The sequence below is a fragment of the Mastomys coucha genome, unplaced genomic scaffold, assembly GCF_008632895.1.
Source record: "Mastomys coucha isolate ucsf_1 unplaced genomic scaffold, UCSF_Mcou_1 pScaffold23, whole genome shotgun sequence".
Taxonomy (NCBI): Eukaryota; Metazoa; Chordata; class Mammalia; order Rodentia; family Muridae; genus Mastomys; species Mastomys coucha.
In genome coordinates, this window is record NW_022196906.1 from 92755804 (window position 1) to 92778715 (window position 22912).

General features: G+C 44.1%; 1 pseudogene; it reads right to left on the bottom strand.

Moving 5' to 3' along the window:
- Positions 1 to 18588: 18588 nt before the first annotated feature.
- On the bottom strand, positions 18589 to 19129 carry LOC116073693 (annotated as a pseudogene).
- Between the last annotated feature and the right edge of the window lie 3783 nt (positions 19130 to 22912).

A 22912-nucleotide genomic window follows, 5' to 3' on the forward strand; every position in this document is an offset into this window, starting at 1 on the left:
CTCTCTCTCTCTCTCTCTCTCTCTCTCTCTCTCTCTCTCTCTCTCTCTGGTTTTTCGAGACAGGTTTTTTCTGTGTATCCCTGGCTGTCCTGGAACTCACTCTGCAGACCAGGCTGGCCTCGAACTCAGAGATCTGCCTGCCTCTGCCTCCCAAGTGCTGGGATTAAAGGCGTGTGCCACCACCGCCCGGCCTGCCCATCTTCTCTTTAAAAGTCCTCACAGACACACGGAGAAGTGTGCTTTCCTTGCCCCCTCAGACTCTCCCCTCAGACTCTCCCCTCAGACTCTCCCCTCAGACTCTCCCCTCAGACTCTTCCCTCAGACTCTCCCCTCAGACTCTCCTCTCAGACTCTCCCAATCTAGTCAGGCTGATACTCAAGATTTACTATTACAAGTGCTAGAGAGGTGGCTCAGCCATTAAGAGCACTTGCTGGTATATGCCAGCACTCGAGAGGCTGGGGGTAGGCAGATCTCTGATTTTGAGCCAAACCTGGAGTACAGAGTGAGTTCCAGGACAGCCAGGGCCACACAGAGAATCCTGTTTCAAAAATCCAAAACAGAACAAACAAAAAGAATACTTGCTGACCTTGCAGAGGACCTGGTTTGGTTCCCTGTACCCATATCCAATTCCAGGGAAATCTGACACCCTCTCCTGGCCTCCAAGCATGTACATGGTACATACACACATGGATGCACACATGCACGCATGCACATGCACCAGTGTGCACACACACACCTACTTTATAAACACAAAATAAAAATAAGAAGATTCACTTTCACAGGTAGGCATGTGGAAAAGTTTTCTTGTCTTTTCTAGGTTTTTGAGGCCACTTGTATCCTTGGGTCACCGTCCTATCCATCTTAAAAGCTACACCATGGCAGATCTCACCTAGCCTCACTCTGGTCTTGCTTCCGTGATTACAGCTCCTTCTCTAACTTCTGAATGGTACCAGCCTTCTTTTGAGACAGCATCTCTTTATGTAGCCTAAGCTTTCATCACCCTGGCTTCAGCCTCCTATGTTCCAGTTCTACAACCGTGTGCCACCATACCTGAAATCCACTCAGTGTCAAGGACCCCGTGACTGTGTTAAGTCTAGGAGATAACCAGGAACAATCTCCCTCTATTAAGTTAGTTGATTAGCTATCTTAATCCCAGCTGCAGCCATCATTCGCCTTTGCCGTTGAACAACATACACTCACAGATGCCAGGGATCAGAGCATGTTAGAGAAGGTAATTTGTTCTGAGGTCAAACAGTGAATCAGCTACAGAGCTCGCAAGCTTGGGTATGCAGTTTGTGTCCAGCATACAACACATGCATGGTTTGCTTCTAGCATATGTACACAAACATGCGTATATACAAATATACATACATTCATACATGTATGTGTGTGTGTGTGTGTTTGAGAAACCATTTCATGTGTTCTAGGTTGGCCTCCAACTTGATAGGGCCTGATGATCTTGAACTTCTGAGCCTTCTGCCCTCCCCTCCTGAGTGCAGAAGTTATAGGTGTGCACCACAATACCAGTTTTATGCAGTGCTGGGGGTCAAACATGGGACTTCATGCATGCTAGCCACATGATGAACCGACAGAGGTATGTACATACCCTATTTTGTTCTTTAAAAACTTTAAACAGGCCGGGTAGTGGTGGCGCATGCCTTTAATCCCAGCATTTGGGAAGCAGAGGCAGGCGGATTTCTGAATTCAAGGTCAGCCTGGTCTACAGAGTGAGTTCCAGGACAGCCGGAGCTATACAGAGAAACCCTGTCTCGAAAAACCAAAAAAGAAAAAAAAAAAAAAAACCTTTACACAGTTTATTTACATATGTGGGTGTTTTGCTTACATGTGTGCATTGTATGTATGTGCCTGGTGCAGAAGCCAGAAGAGAATGTCAGATCCTGTGGGATTAGACAGTTGTGAGCAGCCATGTAGGTGCTGGGAATTAAACCCATGTTCTCTGGAAGAATAGCCAGGGTTCTCTTTTTTTTTTTTTTTAAGATTTATTTATGTTATGTATATGAGTACACTGTAGCTGTCTTCAGACAAACCAGAAGAGGGCATCAGATCCCATTACAGATGGTTGTGAGCCACCATGTGGGTACTGGGAATTGAACTCAGGACCTCCGGAAGGGCAGTCAGTGCTCTTAACAGCTGAGTTATCTCTCCAGCCCTAGCCAGGGCTCTTAACTACTAATGTCCTGCCCCATGTTACTCTACTTTTTTTTAAAGACTCAGTCTTACCCTTTATCCTAGATTGGCCTAGGCTGTTTATGGAACCTAAAAATAAAACTTACAGCAATCCTCCTGCCTCTGCCCGCAAGAGGCAATAACCATGCCCAGATAACAACCCATATTCTTAAAATTCCTATTCTGTGCTTCTTGTAAATATGACTGAGAAATGGAGTTAGGGTAATTTATTATAGCTTACATAAGATGCCCCTCTACTTTCCCTCTATCCTTAATTTCACAAGCTATCATGAAATTCTCTATTACGATTTGGCTTCCTTCAAAATGCTGTTGGGTCTAGAGTCTGGGGCCAGCTGGCTGGGACTCAGACCCCAGCTAAACTCTTCATTGGCAGTTTGGGTTTTGGATTTTTTTAAAGACAGGAGGATCTCCTTATGTAGTTGTGTGGCTGGCCTGGAACTTTCTGTGTAGAACAGGTTGGATTCAAGAGCCTCCCAACTCAGCCTTCTCAGAGATGGGACTAAGGATGTGTGTCACCACACTTGACTTGGGTAGGCTTTTAAAGCTCTTTGTGCTTCTGTTTCCATAGCTGTAATGTGAGGAAAATAATAGTATATTGTAAGGATAAAGAGTCATTATCAGGCTGGAGAGATGGCTCAGCTGTTAAGAGCACTGACTGCTTTTCCGGAGGTCCTGAGTTCAATTCCCAGCAACCACATGGTGGCTCACAACCATCTGCAATAAGATTTGATGCCTCCTTCTGGTGTGTCTGAAGACAGCAATAGTGTACTCATATAACATACATAAAATAAATACAAAATATTTTTAAAAAAGTTGTTATAATTAAAATATACAACCATAACCATTTTTTATATTTTCCTGAGGGCTCCTTGCCCATGTGCACTCTCTCTCTCTCTCCTTCTCTCTCTCTCTCTCTCTCTCTCTCTCTCTCTCTTGCTCACTCGCTCGCTCCCTTGCTTGCTCACTCTCAATCTCCCTTCCTCCCTCCTTTTCCTTTTCCCCTCTCCCATCCTTTCTGCCTTACTCCCATTTCTTTCTTGGTTTTTAGAGTCAGGATCTCACTATGAAGTCCTGCTTGCCCTGGGACTTGCCCAGCCCACGATGCACTAACACTTGGGGGGATTCTCTTGCCTTTGCTTCTCATGAAGGTCATATCCCCAGTTTCACACTGTGGGCAAGGGTACAGTGAAACCACCAACTTAGACCACTCCATGGGTAGAGGGAAAGCTGGGCTCAGAGAACAGTGGGTGGCTAGAAAAGCCTTGTCACCTTGTCAGTTTGAAGGGGACAGATGTCAGCAGGACGAGAGAGCAGGCAGAACAAGCTGGAAGCTACTGTGGATTGTTTGGGTTAATCGGGAGGCTCTGGTCTGAGACAGCTGACCTTTGGGACAGATAAGGGAAATAGTGGCTTTCCTGTTAAAGAGAAATCTGCCTTGGGAGAGGAATGCTGAGTTTGTTTGCTCAGTAACAACCCTCTGTTCACCCAGTAGAGTCCTGTTTAGGACATTGTTACCCAGCACCTAACACATCCATGGCAGACCTGTCTTCAGGGAACAGTGACAGGACTTTTAACCCCCACGTCTCTGGTCACCTAGTGAGGCTGTCACGTAGGAGACAAGCCTGTCACAAGGAATGCGATGCCTCAACAGATGAGAAGTGTCCCATCTCCATGACCACGGCATTGGCAGAAAGGTACGGTGGCACAATTTTTTTTTTTCAGTGTAAGTTTCACAATCAACTTGATCCTTTAAAAAGTCATGTTTAATTTTATAACTATCTTGGAGAATATGACATCTTTGTAGCTTTAGTATGTCTCAGTTTTTTCAAAAGGACACCAGGACAGGATAGGCACTGTGGTATGTCCCTTTAACCCCAGCACTCAGAAAGGTGGATCTCTGTGGGTTCCACACCATCCTGGTCTATGTAGTGGGTGTAGGACAGTTATAGCTACATAATGAGATTTTTTCAAGAATAATAAGGCAAGAGAATAGAAAAAACGAACCTGGGGCTGGAGAGTACAGTCCAGAGTCAGGGTGCTTCTGTCATGCAAGAAGCTCTAGGCTCAGTTCCTAGCATGACCACCTCCACTACAAAAACATTTTATTTCTTGGATTAGGTTTATATAAAAGTTGGTGTTTGTTCAGAGAGATCTTAAACATGCCATTCAAAATTTAGGGATGCACAAGCTATTTGATTAGTTGAGGAATAACTGACTGAAAGTATATTTGAAGTGTAAATGAGTCCGAGTGCTCAGCTCTTTACTTTCCCCCTTTCTGAGAGCTCTGGGTTTTCTTGAAGCTGAAGATTAAACACTGATGAAGACGTGTTTTCACAGCCAGCGCACACACCTGTTTGATTCCTGTCATCCTATTAATCCTTTTGTTTTGAGACAGGGTTTTACTATGTAGTTCATGCTGGCCTAGAACTCTTATCTGTTGTTGGGGCTCATCTTAAACTTAGAATCCCCCACCTTAGCCTCCCGAATGATGGTGTTATGGGTATGTGCTACTAGGTCTAGTTATTAACCTTATGTTATTCAGGCATGGTGGCTCAGGCCTTAGGTTTAAATCTTAGCATGAAGGGAAGCTAAGGCAGGAAGGTCAGTTCAAGGTCATCCTCAGCTACATAGTTTGAGGTCAACCTAGGCTAAATAAGGTCCTATTGAAAAATAACAAATACGGGCGGTGGTGGAGCATACCTTTAATCCCAGCACTTGGGAGGCAGAGGCAGGAGGATTTCTGAGTTCAAGGCCAGCCTGGTCTACAGAGTGAGTTCCAGGACAGCCAGGGCTCCACAGAGAAACTCTGTCTCGAAAAACAAAACAAAACAAAACAAAACAAAAAGAAAAAGAAAAATAACATATACACCCCCCATAACCAACAAAACAAACAGAAACCAATCCAATGCTAGTATGGTATATTTTTCTAATTAATAACAAACTAATATTGATGTTCGTTAATTAATCTATATTAATTAATTAAGTCTATAGTTTATTGTTCTGATTTTCTTCAAGTCCTTTTTCTTACTTGGGGTCCATGCAGGTCTTTCTTATTTGGGGTCTATGCAGGATTCAGAATTTCTTTTAAGCCCTTACATATATCCAGGCTTTTGTGGGCTGAGATAGCTTCTTTCTTTCTTTAGTCTGGATGACCTGGCAGTTTTGAAAAGTCAAGTGTTTTGGGGTCTTTCTATTGGAATATGACTAGTGTGGTTTTCTTGTTTAGACCTGGATTATCGATTTTTGAGGTCAACCACAGAGGTCAAGCCACATATTTACCAGGTTATAGCAAGGAACAAATCATCAGTATGACTGCATTAGGGTCTTCTAAAGGGTTTTCTAAAGGAATGGAACAGATAAAATATGCATGTATGAATGTAAATATATATATACATTCACATACACACACACACACACACACACACACACGGGATTTGTTACAGTGGCTTACAGGCTGTGGTGGACTGTCATGGTTCCAACAATGGGACTGTCCCAATGGAAAGGACAAGAATCCACTAGCTGTTAAGTTCAGGAGACATGTCCCAATCTAGTGTTTTATCCCTGGAGGATATAGAGCTGTCGGTCTTCAATCTATACTGGAATCCTGAAGAAATCGATTCTAATACCAGCAAAGGAATGACTCAGGATTAGGATAGATGATCTTGCCATCAAGAGTGAGAGCAAGCAGGCAAAAAGCAAATGATTTCTTCCATGCCCTTTCATGTGGGCTGCCACCAGATTTACGGTGGATCTTCTAACCTTAAGTGATCCAATCAAGAAAATCCCCAAGGGTGTAGCATCAGTTCGGGTTTTAGTTGACTCCAAATATAACGTCATGTCGTCAGCCAAGATCAGTGTAGTGGTCTTGATGCTGGACTTGGCCACTTGTCTCTTTCTTGGCGTTGGCGGGGTTTGTGCAGTAAAGTAAATTTCAGTCTTGAGATGATAGTGCATGCTTATAATCTTAGCCCTAGGGAGGCTGAGACAGGAGGATTGTGGCAAATTGGAGAACAGCCTTGTCCGGATAGTGAGTTTCAGGCCAACCAGGGCTACGCAGCGAGATCTTGTCTAAGAACAAAGACAAAACAAAACTAAACGGCTCAGCTGAGTCGTGGCTCAGTTGGTTGAATATCATCTAACACATGTACAAGGTCCTGTCGTGGTACATGCCTGTAAGGCCAGCACTTGGTGTGACAGATCCCCAGATTTTAGTAGGCCCCCAGACCTTAGCACAACTTACACCATGATGGAAGTAGCATTGGAACCCAACATGTGGACAGCACTACCCGATAAAACAAGAGCAAGGATTAATCCACCAAAACCCAGAGTTCTGGGAAAGTCCATAAATGTACTAACCTTTTTGGCTTCTGTAGTTCTGCTTCTGACTAACTGTTCTTGCTAACTGAGGCGAGTCAACCCAGCCACCCAGTGTCATCACCTGCTGGCTAATGAAGACTTTCTGACTGGCTCTCTGAGTGGTCTCCTCTGGTGAATCCCTCATACCATTTTGAGGCAGAGCCAGGGGATCAGAAGTTCAAGACCATCCTTGACAGTATAATAAACCTGACGTTAGCCTGAGCAGGGGTATACCCTGTCTTCAAAACAAATAATAGGCCAGGCAAAGCAAAAGTTACTTTTTTCCCTTCCCCACTGGAAAGCCCCACTGTTCCAACCCATTGTGAAGACAGGGAAGTCAAGATCCACCTCCTTGAGAGATATGCTGGACTTGAGGCTGTGGTAACAAGATGCCACACTGGTGGAAGAATTTATTTTTGTGGTTCTAGACAAATAACACCTCCAAAAAACAAGAACAAAAACAAAAATTCTTATAAATTTGAAATGCTTGCATACTTACTTACTGATACTTTTCATTTTTCACCATTCATTTTACAATTGAATTATTTTATTTTGTTTTGAAATAGTAGTTCACTGTGTAGCTCTTGCTACACTGTATAGACTAGAACTCACTCATTAGGAACACCAGCCTGGCCTTGAACTTGTATAGGTGTTTTGCCCGCATACATGTCTGCGCACAACACGCATGACTGGTATCTGGGGAACCAGAAGAGGGTGTCTGACTGCTCGGAACTGGCATTAGAGAACTGTCGTCAGCTGCCACGTGGGTGCTGTGTCTTCTGGAAGATTAGTCAGTGTTCTTTTAACTCCCGAGCCATCCCTTGAGCCCCTCCAATTGAATTATTTTTTAAAAAAAAAATCATTTCTATTTTTAATTCTGTGTGGGTAGGTGCGTGTGTGAGCTCACAGAGTCTAGAATGGGGTGTCAGATCCCCTGAGCTGGAGTTATAGTCAGTTGTGAGCTGTCCAACACAGGTACTGGGAACCAAACTCTACATGAACCACAAGCTCCCAGTTACTGAGCAACCTCTGCAACCTCCCTCAATTATTACACTTTAAACATATTTATGCGTGTGTGCCTGCAGGTACCCTCAGAAGTCATAAGAGAGTGCCCCTGGAACTGGTGCTTGTGAGCTCCCAGTGTGGGTGTTGGGAATTGAACCTGGGCCCTCTATAAGAGCAGCCAGTGTTCTTAACCACTGAGTCATGTCCCCAGCCTCTCTGTATCTTGTTCTTTTTTTTTTTTTAATTAGCTAGTGTTTTCCTGTTTATATACTTTAGTTTCCATTTCTTAGCTTGACTATAATTCTTCACTGAAGCTGCATATGTAAATAACAGTGACTGGAATCTTTTGTCTTTCTTCGCTGTCAGTTACGCTATGTGTAGTTCAGTTGGCCTGTTTTGAAATCTGTTGTAGTTTTTCTTTGGCTATGGCAGGAGCAACTCTTCTTGAGAGTATAATTTAGCTCTCTTACAAGACTTTTAGGGTAAAAGCCCTCTGGCTCCGAGAGTCCCCGCAGAAGATGCTCAGCCTGTCACCCTAACACACAATTAAAAAGATGAGTTGTGGTGAAAGGCATGGAAAGGAGATTGAGCCATTGTATCCACTCTGGGAAGAACAGATAAAGGGACTTGGTGACCTCATGTCTGTCCTCAAGGGATTGTCAGGGACTTTGTGAGCTTTATGGTAAGGCAAACAAAGGAGGGGGATGGGACATGCACAGGCGACAGTGTGACAGTGCATCAAGCATCTGGTTCAGAAAGGAATGTTGAAGTGAGTGCTGTAGGCACGGGGGGGGGGGGGGGGGGGGGGGGGGGGGGGGGGGGGGCTCTCACGGGTGACTCTCCTCATGGCGCTGGGAGGAATCTGTTCTGCAGGGCTCACTGATGTTTGGGGAGAGTTTTGAGTCCCTTGTCCTAAACACTTTCACATATGAGTTCTATTACTCCCAGAATCCAACTTCTGCACAAGGTGACTCAGAGTGTCAGGTTACTTCTCTTGTTGCTGTGACAACATTCCTCACAAAAGCAAGCCTAGGGAGGAAGGATTCAATTTGTCTCATGGAGGGGCGGGCAGGCACACTGCATCCATAGTCATGGCGGGGCGGGCACACTGCATCCATAATCATGGCGGGGCGGGCACACTGCATCCATAGTCACGGAGGGGCGGGCACACTGCATCCATAGTCAGGAAGCATCGAGAGGCTGGTGCTTATCTTTTTGTTGTTGTTGTTTTAAATTTATTTATGTACACAAGCGCTCTATTTGCACAAATGCCTGCCATCCGATTCAATTGCAGATGGTTGTGAGCAGCCATGTGGTTGCTGGGAGTTGAACTCAGGACTCCTGGGTGAAGTGCTAGTGCTCTTAACCACTGAGCCATCTCTCTAGCCCCTGCTGGTGTTTTCTTGTTTTCTCCTTTTCATTCAGTCTGGGACCCAGTCCACATTTAGGGTGAGTCTTCTCACCTCTATTAATCCAGTCTACAAACTTCCTCATGGACATGCCAAGAGGTTGGGTCTCCTAGGTGGTTTTTATTTTTATTTTTTTCCCTAGGTGATTTTAGGTCTTGTCAAGCTGCTAATTACTAACTGCCCTCAAGAAGAAAATGTGAGGCCAAAGCAGCGCGTAGTTGTAGTTTCAGTATTTGGAAGGCAGAGGATCGCCACAGGTTCAAGGCCAGCATGGTCTACAAAACTAGTCCTAGGCAAGCCAGGACTACTTAACAAGATTCAACAACAACCAAAATAAAAACAAAAGTCAAAACAGAGAGAGAGACAGAGACAGACAGAGAGAGTTTTAGCCCAGTGACCTGTGCTGGACTTCAGCTCTGCTACTAAAATGCAAAATAATAATAATAATAATAATAATAATAATAATAATAATAATAATAATATTTTAACAGTGCTGTTGAATTTTGAGAGGGATCATTAAGGACTGTCCTCTCTCACTGAAGCAAACTCAAGACATTTACAGCCCAATGAGGTTTAGAACCTCATTCAACTTCTGGAGTTTCTTTTTTTTTTTTTTCTGTTTTGTTTTGTTTTTTTGTTTTGTTTTTTTGTTTTGTTTTTAAGAAAAACTCCAAGTGGTGGCACATGCTTTTAATCCCAGTACTTGGGTGGCAGAGGCAAATCTCTGTAAATCCTATGCCAGACTCATCTACACAGTGAGTTTCAGGTCAGCCACAATGACACATGAGGTTTTATCTCAAAAAGAAAAAAATTTAAAAAAAAGGTTATTTTATTTTATCTGTGTGAGTGTTTTGCCTGCATGTATATATGTGTACCTAGTGTGTGCCTGTTGTCTGAGGCTGTCAGAAAAGGGCTTTAATTTTTCTGCAACTGAAGTTACAAATGGCTGAAACCCACCATGTGAGTGTTGGGACCCGAATCCTGGTCCTTTGCAAGAGCAATAAGTGCCCTTAACCACTGAGCCATCTCTCTGGTTCCCAGAGTTCCTTTTCTGTGTAGCTCCTTCCTCTTTGGGATTCTGACTCACTGTATCTACCCCTCTCAGACTTCCTGAATTCTAGTTTCTTTCTTCTCAAGTCCTTGAGACAGTCATGGTCTGCTGAGAATAATTAATTCTCCCTGCTCCAGGATCTACAATCCAACTTAGTAGAAATGTAGGGCAGTCAGGTGACTCACCCCTTAATTTCTGTTCTCCCTGGGATCATGGACTCATACTGGCTTGTATGAAGTGTGTAAGGACAGAAGTTAAGTGTGATCTGTCCAGTTGGACTATGAAAGGCAGGAGAAAAAAGTTTTAAAATTATATTTATTTTTCTTTATATGATTCTGGTAGTTTGAATATGCTTGGTCCAGGGAGTGGCAATATTAGGAGGTGTAGCCTCATAGGAGTAGGTGTGGCCTTGTTGGAGGAAGTATGTCACTGTGAGGGTGGGCTTTGAGACCCTCATCCTAGCTGCCTGGACAAAGTCAGTCTTCTGCTAGCAGCCTTCAGATGAAGATGTAGAACTCTTAGCTCCTCCTGTACCATGCCTGCCTGGATGTTGCCATGTACCTGCCTTGATGATACAGGACTGAACCTCTGAACCCGTAAGTCAGCCCCAATTAAATGTTGTCCTTATAAGAGTTGCCTTGGGGGACTGGTGAGATGGCTCAGTGGGTAAGAGCACTGAGCCATCTGAAGGTCCTGAGTTCGGATCCTAGCAACCACATGGTGGCTCACAACTACCCGTAATGAGATCTGATGCCTTCTTCTGATGCTGTCTGAAGACAGCTACAGTGAATTGGGCTGGAGCAAGCAGGGCCAGAGAGAGTGGGCCGGCAGAGGTCCTGAGTTCAATTCCCAGCAGCCACACACATGATGGCTCACGGCCATCTGTACAGCTACAGTGTACTCATACACATAAAATAAATAAAATAAATCTTAAAAAAAAAAAGAGTTGCCTTGGTCATGGTGTCTGTTCACAGCAGTAAAACACAAACTAAGATGATATGATGAGGATGAGGATGAGGATTATGATGATGATGATGATGATGATGATGATGATGATGATGATGATGATAATGTGGCATATGAGTGTTTTGCCTGCATTTATATCTGTGCACCCTGTCCATGCCTGGTACCCTAGGAGGCTAAAAGAGGGTGTCATATCTCCTGGTGTTGTAGATATAGTCAAGAGCTATATAGATACTGAGATTCAAACCTAGTTCTTCTGGAAGAGCAGCCACTATTCTTAACCAATGGGTAGGCTCTCTAGCTACTATATTTTCAATCACATATATGCATGTGTATGTTAATGTGAGATTGTGCACATGGCCTTCAGAGGTCAGGGGAAACACGAGATTTCTTGAAACTGGGGTTGCAGGCAAGCTTGAGCCACTGATGTGAGTACTAGAAACTGAACTGGGGTTCACAGGATGAGCAGCAAGTGCTTAACCATTGAGCCATTTCCCCAGCCCCCAAAATAGTTTTTTTAAAGATTTATTTATTTATTTTATGTGTATGAGTACACTGTAGCTGTACAGATGGCCATGAGCCATCGTGTGGCTGCTGGGAATTGAACTTGCTCCACCCCTGCTCACTCTGGGGGTAATACACTGTATCTGTCTTCAGACGCACCAGAAGAGGGTGTTAGATCTGATCAGTGGTGGTTGTGAGCCACCATGTGGTTGCTGGGATCCGAACTCAGGACCTTTGGAAGAGCAGTCAGTGCTCTTACCTGCTGAGCCATCTCACCAGCCCCCCAAAGTAGTTTTTAAAGTTCATGTTGGAAGCAGAAGCTCCATCCTTACCTCACTATTTCCATCCCCTCATCTTCTACTCCAATTTCTCTCTTTTTTCCTGCTGCCTGCCAATCCAGATGTAGAACTCTCAGCTACCTCTCCAGCTCCATGTCTGCCTGTATCCTGCCACCAGACTTCCCACCATGCTGACAACGGACTAAACCTCTGACCTGTAAGCCAGTCCAATTAAATGTGTTCCATGGAAAGAGTTGGCTATAGTCATGGTGTTTTTTCACAGCGATAGAAACCTAACTCAGAGAGGTGTCTGATCACATGGCATCCACAGTCAGGAAGCTGTGAGAGATGAACACTAGTTCTTGTTTTCTCCTTTTCATTCAGTCCACATTTAGAGTGAGTCTTCTCACCTCTATTAACCCAGTCTATGAACTTCCTCATCGACATGCCAAGGGGTCGGCTCTCCTAGGTGGGTTTTCTTTTTTTCCTAGGTGATTTTAGGTGCTGTCAAGCTGACAATTATTAACTGTCCTCAGGAAGAAAATGCCAAAGCAGAGCTAGAGGTGTGAGGTATGGCAATACACAGCTGTAGTTTCAGTATTTGGAAGGCAGAGGATAGCTACAAGTTCAAAGCCAACCTGGTCTACAAACATAGTAATTGAGTTTGAAGCTAGGAATTAAACGTAGGGGAAGAGGTTGGCCTTTCCTAGGAGGAGACTGAAATTCTCCGAACTTTGGGCTGTGGGTTATTAGGGAGCCTTCAGCTCCTTTTCTCTTCTTTCTTCTTCAATGCCTCTCTGAGATTATCTCTCCAGGAGACTTCTCTGCTGGGTCAAAACCCCTCCCAGGCTTGCAGATCTTCAGCCTCACTTTTAAACTCTGCGTCTTCTTCCCTTTCATATCTATGTGTGGGAATGTTCGTAGGCCTTCGTCTGTCATGGCGCGGCCCTGCCTGAGTAGTCTCCCTTTACAGGCCTGGGTTCAATAATTCAGAAAGATAGCTTTTTACAACCTCCTTCCTCTTCCTTAGCATTTGTCACTTTCCTCCTCCTCCTCCTCCTCCTTCCCCTCCTCCTCTATCTCCTTCTTCTCCCCCTTCTTCCTCCTCCACCTCTTCCTCTTCTTCCTCCTCCACCTCTTCCTCTTCCTCCTCCTCCACCTCTTCCTCTTCCTCCTCCTCCACCTCTTCCTCCCCTGTTCCTCCTCCCCTCTTCCTTTTCCTCCACCTCTTCCTTCTCTTCTTCCTCCTCTTTCCCCTTCTTCTCCCTTTTTCTTCCTCCCCGTCCTCCTCCCTCTTCTCCTCCTCTATCTCCTTCTCCTCCCCTCTTTTTCCTCCTCCACCTCTTCCTCCTCCACCTCCTCTTCCTCCTTCCCTTCCTCCTCCTCCTTGCCCTTCTCCTCCCTCTTCCTCCTCCTTCACCTCTTCCTCTCCTGTTCCTCCTCCCCTCTTCCTTTTCCTCCACCTCCTCCTTCTCTTCCTCCTCTTTCCCCTTCTTCTTCCCCTTCCTCCTCCCTCTGTCCTCCTCCCTTTCTTCCTCCTCTATCTCCTTCTCCTCCCCTCTTTTTCCTCCTCCACCTCTTCCTCCCCTGTTCCTCCTCCCCCTTTCCTCTTCCTCCTCCTCCTCTTCTTCCTTCTCCTCCTCTTCCTCTTTCTAGTTGAGGTAGAGTCTTGCTATATAACACAAGGCAAACCTCTTTCTGTTGTCTCCCAAGTGCTGGAATTAAAAGCACGTGCCATTACCACACAGGATGTCAGTATTTTTTTTTCTTTAATTTGCACATGGTAACTGGACATGTTCATGAAGTGATCCAGTCAGAATAACTGACATCTCCATACCCTCAGATACCACTTTTGTTTGTGTTGGGAGCAGACAAAATCCTCTCTATTAGCATGTTTTGGGTAAAACATGATAACTCTTGGTTAATTCGATATCACTGAGATCGAATAACAGGAATTCTCATGTGTTTTTTACCTTTATTTAGGAATGTACAACCCCATTACCTGTCAGTTTTAAAAGTAGATATATCCAAAGTGTGCAAAGTATGAGAGCCAGGAAAGAAGTGACAGATATAGCAGTTTCTCTTGCCATTGCCTCAGCCTGGAGATGCTGCGTGTCTCACGGGAAAGAGGATATATAAATTACAGGATGTCTGTAAAACGGTGCATTGTACAATGGTAACAAGAAATGACGATGGCAGCCATGCCCCCATGGCTAGACCCTGAGCAAAAGAAGACTGACTCCCCAGAGTAGGCGGCATCTGTCTAAAGTAAGGAAACAGATGATTGACCAGAAAAGGGTGGAGAGGGAAGAGGCCCTGAGCACCAGGGTGGTGGGGGATAGGGGGTTGGGGGTGGCACTTAGGGCTCCTGATGTGTGGGCAATGTTCTGGGCGCATGTTCTAGTCACGTGGTGTTTGCATTACAATACAGATGTTATTCATATTTTGTCAGTAGTTTATGAACTCTGTGCTACTTTTCACAACTCAGAAAAAGTATATCTAGTGGGTTCCAGACCAGCTAGGGGTACATTGTGACAGTCTGTCTCAAAAAATAAAACAAGCCTGGGAGTTAGGGTGTACACCTTTAATCCCAGTACTGGGGAGGCAGAGGCAAGAGGATCTCTGAGTTTGAGGTCAGCCTGGTCTACAGAGTGAGTTCCAGGACAGCCAAGGCTACACTGAGAAACCATGTCTGGAAAAACCAAGACACACACACACACTCCTAAAAATTAAGACCTTTAAGTCACTTTAGGGTGCATAGTAAATTAATTTGTATCTCTCTAATATATTACTTTTCTGTTACTATGTTAAATACCATCTCTACAGCTACAACTAGAAGGAAGGGTTTATTTGGGCTTATGGTTCCTGAGAGATAAAAGTCTGTCAGGTAAGGAGGCACAGCAGCAGGAAGGCAGAGTGGTTGGAACAGGAAGCTGAGAAGCCGCAAGTCAACCGCATGCACAGAGCAGAGAGAGCAAACTGGAAGTGAGGGAGTTTACAAACTCTCAAAGCCTGGCCCCACTGATATACTTCCCCCAGCAAGACTGGACCTCTTAAACTGTCCCAGACAGTACCACCAAATGCTCAGATACCACAAGCCCATGGGGGATATTCCTCAATTAGACTACTACACCTAGTTAGTAGTAAGTTGCTTTTGCATATTTGCTTTTATCGCCTTGGATTTTCTCCCTTCTGAAATGCCTTTTTAACTATTTTGTTCATTTCTTTATTGGGCTACCTGTGACTTTAGGGTTTTATGTGTGAAGAAGTTCTCTCTCTCTCTCTCTCTCTCCCCCTCTAATGAATATACAAAATAAGTGTCTTTATGGTCTCTTTTTTTTAATGGGCAGATTGTTTTGCCTGTGTGTGTGTCTGTGTGAGGATGTTAGATTACTTTGGAACTGGAGTTACAGATGGTTGTGAGCTGCAATGTGCTGGGAATTGAACCTGGGTCCTTTGGAAGAGCAACCCCTCTTAACTACTCTTAACCACTCTTCAGCTCTATGTTGTTGTTATTATTATTATCATTATTATGTGTGCAAATGAGATAGGATCTCAAGAATCCCAGGCTAGGCATACAACAAAGGATAAGCTAAAACTTCTTTCTGATCCTCCTGCTTCCACATCCCTGGTGATGGAATGACAGGTGTGTGCCACCATGCCCAGCATCTGAAATGTAGAGAATCAAATACAGGGTATTTGCTTTCAAGGCAAACAGTCCTCCAATTGAGCGTCATCTCCAGCCCCTCATTGTAACATCATAATACAGGCATAACGTGTACTTTGCTCCTATTCAACCCTCACTACCCCCCATTAGTCCCACCTCTCCCTCTTCTGTTAGATGAGACCCCCCACCCCACCCCAATAGCACTCTTTCCATTTTTAAGTCACTGGGTCTCACTATATAGCCTTTGGCTGGCCTAGAACTTACAGAGATCTGTTCACCTCTGCCTCCCTAGTGCAGGGTTTTAGATTTAAATATATATTTAAGCTTAGATTCCATATGTATGAGAAAGCATATGATATTTATCTTTTCGGCATATTTCATTTAGCATGATAATTACCATTTCTATTCACTTTCTTGAAAATTTCACTTTTTTTTTTTGGTTGGTTTTTCGAGACAAGGTTTCTCTGTATAGCTCTAGCTGTCCTGGAACTCACTCTGTAGATCAAGCTGGCCTTGAACTCAGAAATCCGCCTGCCTCTGCCTCCCAAGTGCTGGGATTAAAGGAGTGTGCCACCACCGCCCAGCCAAAAATTTCAATTTTTTTGTTGTTTTTATTTTTGTTTTGATAGACAGGATCTCTCTATGGAGTCATGGCTAAAACTTGCTCTGTAGACCAAGTTGACCTTGAACTTGGAGTGATCCTCCTGCCTCTCCATTCTACGTGCTGGGATATAGGCATAATCTGGCCATGCCTAGCATACTACTGGAATTCTTTTTTGTTTTGTTTTGTTTTATGAGACAGAGTTTCTCTGTGTAGTCCTGGGTGTAAGTGTTTCTGCTTGGATGGGAGGTGTCCTGGGACTCGGATGCCATACAGCTTTGATGTGAGACAGTGTCCCAGTGGAAGGGCATGCTGAGACATGAGAGCTCAGGAACCACAGAGCTCTGAGAGGAAGTCTCCTCAGCAGAGGTGCTGCAGCTCTCAGGGGAGGGCATCCCCAGCTGAGCACAGGAGCTCAGGAGCCTCGACCCTGCACCTTCTCTTCATTGCTTCTTTTTCTCTTGGCTTCTTCCAAGGACAAAGTCACACCAGGCCGCAAATCTCATGAAAGAGATGTATTGGAGGGACCAGGGTGTAGAGGGATAAATCCAGGGATGGCAGGGAACTGGACAAAGGGGCAGTGCTTGTATAGGAGAGGGGGCATAGGGTCTCAGGACAGAGATATCCAGAGTGAGGATTGGTGGGATTTCAAGTCCTGAGCTTGGAAGGGGATCAGAGACTGGTGGATTTCCCTGTTCAGGGGACTTATGGGTTTCCTGCTCAGGGATTGGTGGGGGGTTTTGTGGGAAGCTCAAGGACTAGTGAGTTTTCCTGCTCAGGGATTGTTGGCTTTTTTTTCACCCATTTTCCCTACACCAGACTCATGGGTTGGATGTTTTTCCTGGCTGAGGAGCCATCTCTGTAGGGTGCTGTAGGGAGGGGAGGCTGGAGAGGAGGTGCTGACACTGTGGACAGCTCTTGAGGGGCAGCTCCTTCTGAGGTGGGAAAGGGGGTGCACCACCATGGACAGCTCCTGCAGCTTCAGGCTGAGACATTGTGTGGTGTTGCCCTTTCTCAGGAGCAGCCATTTTGGACAGCTCCTGTAGGACATTTTACTACAGAAGTCACAGGCTGGGGTGGCAAGGAGGAGCCTGCTGCTGCTTTGACAGGTTTTGTGATGCAGTGGGTTTTGTAGTGTGACACTCAGGGACTACACTAGCTGTCCTGGAACTCACTTTGTAGACCAGTCTGGTTTAGAACTCAGAGATCTGCCTGCTTTTGCCTCCCAAGTGCTGGGATTAAAGTGTGTGCCACCACCACCTGACAAATACTGCTATTCTCTATAACAAAATAAAAACTATTATGTATGTCTGTGTATAACTCACATTCTCCTTTTTAAAAAAGATTTATTTATTTATTTTATGTGTATAAGTGCACTGTATCGCTGTCTTCAGACACACCAGAAGAGGGCATCAGATCCCATTACAGATAGTTGTGGCCACCATGTGGTTGCTGGAAATTAAACTCAGGACCTCTGGAAGAGCAGTCAGTGCTCTTAGCCACTGAGCCATCTCTCTAGCCCATCACTCACATTCTTTATCTATGCATCTGTAGCCTGGTTCCACATATTAGCTGTCTTGAATAGTGAAGCATTAAACATTGGTGCACAGGTATCTCTGTGGTTTATTGATAAGCTAGCTAGTTTTATGTCAACTTACCAACAAGCTGAAGTTATCTGAAAGGAGGGAACCTAAACTGAGCAAAGATGAGGCTGTAGGCAAGCCTGTAGAACATCTTCTTTATTAGTGATTGATGTAGGAGGGTCCAGCCCATTGTGTGGAGGTGCTACCCCTGGGCTGGTGGTCCTGGGTGCTATAAGAAAGCAAGCTGAGCAAGCCATGAGAAGCAAGCCAGTAAGAAGCATTCCTTCATGGCCTATGTATCAACTCCTGCTTCCAGATTCCTGCAAGGTTTGAGTTCCTTCTGTGTCTTCCCTTAACAGATTGTGACTCAAGATACATAAGCTAAATAAGACCTTTTCTCCCCAAGCTGCTTTTGATCATGGTTTTCATCACGGTAATAATTACTTTAACTAAGACAAGTTGATTTAGAGCCCAGTAGACATACTCTCATGTGTGGCACAGCTGGCATAAGATAGTTCTAGTTTTAGATTTTTGAGTAATCTGTCCTACCTACATTCTTGCCAGGTATGTGAAAAGGCCTTACATCCTTGACAGTCTTTTTTCCTGTGCTGGGATATGAACAGAGGGTCTCATGCATTCTAGGCAATTGCTCTGACACTGAATTATATTCTCAGCCCATTTGACAGTATTTTTCCACCTGTTGATAGCCATTCTGATTAGGGTAAAGTAGAATCTGAATGTCACTTTGGTTTCCAATTCCCTGAGGCCTAAGTATCTTGGACATTTTTTTTTTCATGTGTTTGTAGGTTGTTTGTATTTCTCACGAGACTATCTGTTGAAAGCATGAACCCATTTATTGATGAATACTTTTATATATATATAGTTTAAAGGTCAAATTTATTAGATTAAGAGGTACATTATCCATGGACCATAAATAGTTCAAAGCTAACACTTTAGTCACGGTCAAGCAGAAATGTAGCCAGTGCAAACCTGTTTTGTAGACACTCTTGTTCTTTTGTTCTGAGAAAAGTTTGCACCATAACACTTGGACTTGGGTTTCGGGTTCTTCTCTTCCATGTCGTAGTTCCATCCATTTTTTTTTTTTTTTTCTGCAAAGGCAACTGCATCTTCTTTGGTACTGAAGGTCAGAACCATGTTGGAGAGGGGATCAGCCAGCGATGCCCAACCCACCCAAGGATTTTCCCATCTCTCCCTGGTATCAGATGGCTTCTTCCATTCTTTGTGTTGTTTACTCCAGACTGCATGTTGTTGAGAGCAAGAAACAAAGAGTCTGACCTTTCTGGTTTTGATGTGCTCTTCTGGAACACCAGTTAAAGTAGCAATATCTAATTTCTCACCAATTGTTCTAAGCTGTGTATCCCGACTCTGATCCTGTGCCAGCTTCCGTGTGGATGCTCAACAACCTGAATGGAACTCCGGGGACAGAAATGGCAGGTCCTTCCACTGCTCTTTGCCCCAACACCTGTCTCAGTGACACGGACATTTGAAACCACCACCGCCATCTTCCTGTGGACAAACGCTGATGAATAATTTTTATGCTTAATTTTTATTTTACTTTTTTACATATTCTAAATATTAGTCCTGTCAGACCGTAGCTCCGTTTCCTGTCGCTGTGAGAGCATACTCTGAGAAATAGAGGAGAGAAGATTTCTTTTATCTCACAGTACCAGCTTACAGATATGTCACAGCAGCAGGGGTTTGAGAGAACTGGTGACCTCCCATTCATAGTTAAGAAGCAGGGAAGATTAATGTCGGCATGCTTGTGTTCAATTCCCTTTCAACACTCTCATGCAGTCCAGGACCCCCTATCTGGTGCCACCTGCAGTAGGCACTTCCTACTTCAATTAATATAATCAAGATAGTTCCTGACAGGCATGCCCACAGGCCAGCCTGATGTAGCAGTCCTCATTAAGACTTTCTTCTCAGGTGACTCGAGGTTGTGTCAAGTTGACAGCCAGAGGGAACCATCACAAATGGATAGCTGGAAATGTTTTCTCCCATTCTGTGGCCCATGTTCTTTCTAATCAGACTTGCTTTAAATACCTGGATTCTTTTGTGGGTTCATACAAAGTTTAGATTTTCTTTTCCTTTTCTGGGAAGGATGTCATTAGACTTTATTTTAAATTTTCTTACTTTAAAAAAAAATTCTATTTTTTAGACAGAATCTCATGTATTCCAAGATGGATTTGAACTCACTGTGTAGCCAAGGATAACCTTAAGCTGACTCTATCCCCTGAATGCTGGGATTGAAAGCATGTACCACCAAGCCCAGTTTACACAGCTTTGGAGACTGCAAGTGCCCAGGAGTGTGTGCATTTCAGATAAGCACTCTGAACTGCGCTCCTCCCAGCTCCTCCTACGTCACTTCTGTCCGTAGCTTTTGTGATATCCGTCCAGCTGGTTCATAAGTAGGCAGAGATACTTCTATCTTCTCACATCCTGTTTGATATCTCTTGTCTATCATTTAAGGTTTTCATTTAGAGGCTACTCATCCCCTTAGGCAGGCTAATTCCCAGGCATAGGCTCTTGGGAATAAGATGGCTTTCCTAGTTTTGGTTTTTTGTTTTGTTTTTTTTGTTTTGTTTTGTTTTGTTTTGTTTTGTTTTGTTTTTTTTGAGACAAGGTCTTTCTATGTAGCCCCAGCCATCCTGGAACTTTCTATATAGACAAAGACCCTCCTGCCTCTGCACACCTTAAGGTGTGCGCCACTATTCCAGGCTCATGCTCACCGGTGTGACTGGGGCCTTTCTTTGTTGTGTTTTGGATTCTTTTGAATGTTTTCTGCAGAGCTGGCTTAGCGATCACAAATCATTTCAGTTTGTGGTTATCTCGGGTGGATTTTTTTTGCCCATCAACTTTACAACATACTTCTGCCAGACATAGCAATACTGTGGGTGCAGTTATTTCATGTCAGGGCATGAATTGTCCCATTCTGTGAGTTCCCGTGGGCTAAGATTTTTGGAGAGAAGTCTAGGGCTGGCGAGATGGCTCAGCAGTTAAAAGCACTGACTGCTCTTCCGAAGGTCCTGAGTTAAAATCCCAGCAACCACATGGTGGCTAACAACCATCCATAATGAGATCTGATGCCCTCTTCTGGTGTGTCTGAAGACAGCTATAGTGTACTCACATATAATAATAAATAGATTTTTGGGTCGGAGAGCAGGGCCTGGAGTGAGCAGAAGTCCTAAGTTCAATTCCCAGCAACCACATGATGGCTCACAACCATCTATCTGTACAGCTACAGTGTACTCATATACATAAAATAAATAAATAAACCTTTAAAAAATAAGAAGTCTAATTTATTCTTCAGAGTTTGCTTCTGTAAAGTTGTTGGCCTTTTTAAAAAATAATCGTGTAGGGGCTGGTGAGATGGCTCAGTGGTAAGAGCACTGACTGCTCTTCTGAAGGTCCTGAGTTCGGATCCCAGCAACCACATGGTGGCTCATGACCACCCGTAATGAGATCTGACACCCTCTTCTGGTGCGTCTGAAGACAGCTACGGTGAATTACACCAGAGCGAGCAGGGCTGGAGCCAGTGGGGCTGGCAGAGGTCCTGAGTGCAATTCCCAGCAGCCACACACATGATAGCTCACGGCCATATGTACAGCTACAGTGTACTCTTACACAAAAAATAAATAAAATAAATCTTTAAAAAATAATGTATATTACGTATTTTTAAGTCATATTACTAAATGTAAAGTTATTTTTAACAATAAAGTTGTATGTGAAGTCCTCTTCTGTTTGTATTTCGAACGCTGGTGTCTCTTGTGTTTGGACATCCATATCTGTCCCCAAGTATGAATACTTCCTTCTTCTATGCTTTCTCTAACTATCTGTGTCTCTGGTTTGTATCCCAGCACCTCAGTGGGTTCTTAGGTTTGGTCTTTTGACCGTATCCTCGGGGTTTTGATGTGTTCATACTTGTTCACGTTTCCCCTTGCTTTGTCTCAATATAGTATTTTCTCCATTTTATCCTCCAGCTCCAATCTGCGGTCCTCTGCCTCTGCTTGGTCTAGCCCACTGGTGATGCTGGCCTCTGTTTGGGGTAGCCCACTGGTGATGCTGGCTTCTGTTTGGGGTAGCCCACTGGTGATGCTGGCCTCTGTTTGGGGTAGCCCACTGGTGATGCTGGCCTCTGTTTGGTCTAGCCCACTGGTGATGCTGGCCTCTGTTTGGGGTAGCCCACTGGTGATGCTGGCCTCTGTTTGGGGTAGCCCACTGGTGATGCTTGCCACTTTGCTTTTACTTGATGAAGGCTTTCTCTCCCAAAATGTTATTCTTTTCAAGATATGAATTTTCTTGCAATATTTTGTTCATGCCACTGAAGTCCTCATTTGTGTTGCTGATTTCATCATCTACTTTATTAATTGACTTCCTTATTTCATCTAATTGTATTTTGTTTGCTTTTTGATGCAGCCTTGGACTCGTTATATAGTCAAGGGTGACGTTGGGCTTAGGATTCTCCTGCTGTCACCCTGAGTCCTAGATAATAGGCATATAATGTACCATATACTTTTAAAGAGTGAGTTATTTTTATTTTATGTGCATTGGTGTTTTGCCTGCCCTTAGGTCTATCTGTGTGAGGGTGTCACATCTCCTGCAACTGGAGTTATAGACAGTTGTGGGTGTTAGGAATTGAATCCAGGTCCTCTGGAAGAGCAGCTCTTAATCACTGAGCTGCCTCTCCAGGTTTTTGTATTTTTTTTTTTTTTTTGTGGTACTGAGGATTGAAAACTAGAGCCTTGTGCACAGTAGGCAAGCATTTAACCAACTGAGCCACATTCCAGGCTGTCAACTGTGTGTTTTAATCTTCTTTGAGGTCATCGATCATTTTGGAAACTAGTCACTTTTGTGTTGTGGGTATTTTGAGGTTAGATCTCACTAGGTAGCAACAATTCCTCTGCTTTCAGCCCCCCAAGTGCTGGGATTATACAACCTGACTGCTGCGGGCTTTGTATGGCATGTCTACACTTTTCATAATCTTTGAATTCATGCTGTGGCAGATTTTAAACCTCGTATAGACTGCCTCCACACCAACACGCAGCTTTCCATTAAAAACAAATCTGAAACATGACTCACCCGTTAAATCAAAACTACATTTTCACAGTGTGATTGCAGGAAGACAGAACCAAACCGTCCTGGTGTGTGCATGGTTGCATAAGATGGATGAAAAAAAAAATTACAGGCTAGAGTTCAACACACAGAAAAAAAATTTTTAAATTGTTTTGGATGTGATATAAAACATTTTTGAACCAGATAAGAATAT